Genomic DNA, 2,297 nt, shown 5'->3' with positions numbered 1-2,297 from the left:
TCAATCAAAGTATGCTCCATTCGCTTTAATACACTTCTCCCAACGAGATTTTAAAGCGTAGATGCCTGTCTTAAAAAAATTTTGGTCTTTAGAATTAATAAACTCTGATATCGAGTTTTTTAGACTGTCTTCATTTTCATAGTGTTTGCCCCTTAAAAACAGCTTTAAATGCTTGAAAAAATGAAAATCGGTCGGCGAGAGATCCGGTGAATATGGTGGATGCTGCAAAACTTCATATTCCAGTCCGTTCAGTTTCGCAATTGTTTTGTGCGATGTATGCGGCCGAGCGTTGTCATGGAGCAGTAGCGGGCCATGCCGATTCACAAGCGATATGCGTACAATTTTTAACTTATCGTGCATCTCATCAATGTACTGACAGTACTTTTCGGCCGTAATTGTCTCCCCAGGTCGAAGGAACGAATAATGGATTACCCCAGCCGCGTTCCACCAAACTGTGAACAAAATCTTCCGTGGATGAAGCGATGGCCTTGGAGTATGGGCACAAACCTCATCCTTGTCAAGCCACCGAGCACACCTCTTTCTATTGTCATAAAGAACCCATTTTTCGTCACACGTGATGATCCGATCGAAAAATGGCTCTCGATGAAATCGGGTTAGCAATGATGAGCATACGTTTAACCGATCCAGCTTATTTCGCTCTGTCAGTGCGTGTGGTACGCACTTGTCCATCTTCTTAACCTTGCCAATCTCAGAAAGGTGTCTCAATATCGTTGTATGGTCAACTTTCATCCTGATAGCAAGTTCCCTCGTGGATACGGCTGGATCCGCTTCCACTAGAGCCTTTAGGTCCTCATTCTTCACAGACGTTTTGTGTCTTCCGCGCGGCTCATTTTGCAGTGAAAAATCGCCAGTCCGAAATTTTTCGAACCAACGCTGCACTTTCCGATCGTTAACCGTATTCTCCCCAAACGCTTGGTTTATGTTGCGTGCAGCTTTTGCAGCACTATTACCAAGTTTGTACCCATATAAGAAAATTACGCGAATGTCGGCAGAATTCATATCGGCAATAAACTCAAAAGAAATAACAAAAGGGAAGACCTTCGAGAAAACCTATTTTGCTGAAATGAGTCTCTGGCAATGGACAATACGATTATGAATGAGGTTATGCCAAAGACAAAAGTATAACGAAAACAGGGAAACAAACGTCCGCATGTAAAGAGAATCCGACATTTGATACGCACCAACCTAATAATTTGAATTTTGTAAGTGTATATCATCAGTTACTAAAATTTCAAAAAATGAGAAAAATTGAAACAAAAATTTTTTTAATGTATTCTATATTTTTGGACAAGAAGAGTATTTTATTTAAAAAAAGGGCTAATATTAACTATTGACTGTTCATAGGAGGAATTGATACACATAACGTGATAGTTGGTAATGGCTATTTCATATTAGGAATAATTGTGTAATATAAAATGATTAATTTGAATCACGTTTTTACTGCAGATTGATCTTGAGAAGCGGTAATTTTATATCTAGCCACGAAATAGGAGATATAAATTAATGAAACAGAAAGTAGGTGATGTGATTTGATTAGAAAATAGTTTATTACTTTAATTAGTCGATTTTGTAATTTATAACAGTTTTATTAGTTATCATATGAATAGAATTATCTAAAAATAAGAAAAAATTTAAAATATCCTATATTTTTTTATTCTAAATGTAATACATTACTTATAACGTACTTATACTCTAGCTCATGGTGTAAGAAGCTTAAAACAATTTCCTAGAATAAATAAATAGGTTAAATAGTAATATTTTGTACATATCTGAATGATTTCAAATTGAAAATTTTTTTTTTATGAAACGAGGTCCAAATTATATAAAAGCTAAGGAATTGACCGAAATACATTTTTTTTGAGCGAAGCGAGTTCTAAATTTTTTATATTTTCAGAAATGTTGACCGTTTATATAAGTATCCCAGGAGTCGAAAGAATAGAATTTTTACAACATAAAATGATTCCAAATCTCAAAATCGTTACAAAAATCTAAAAAGAAAATGTAAAATTTTTAAATTTAAACTGCTGAGCTCTTGATGTGCTGACGTAGAAAGCATTCAATATCGGACAGGAAAACGTTTATTTATTTCTATTTGAATATGTATATTTCTGCAATAATGAGGATCACTGAACCGACACGTATACTTCCATGTTAAGAAAAAAGTTATTTTTAAAGCATTATTTGCTTTTTAACGCTAGAAATACCACCATTTTCAGTATACTATTTTTTTACCACACCGTTCGATCTTCCCCGATACGTGCCATGTGTCAACTGCT

General features: G+C 34.9%; 1 pseudogene; it reads right to left on the bottom strand.

Moving 5' to 3' along the window:
• LOC149031703 (histone-lysine N-methyltransferase SETMAR pseudogene) lies at positions 1 to 1,020 on the bottom strand (annotated as a pseudogene).
• Between the last annotated feature and the right edge of the window lie 1,277 nt (positions 1,021 to 2,297).

The sequence above is a fragment of the Polistes dominula genome, unplaced genomic scaffold, assembly GCF_049000335.1.
Source record: "Polistes dominula isolate Pdom_NZ unplaced genomic scaffold, Pdom_raw_medaka contig_327, whole genome shotgun sequence".
Classification (NCBI taxonomy): domain Eukaryota; kingdom Metazoa; phylum Arthropoda; class Insecta; order Hymenoptera; family Vespidae; genus Polistes; species Polistes dominula.
This window is presented reverse-complemented; position numbering and strand designations above follow the sequence as displayed.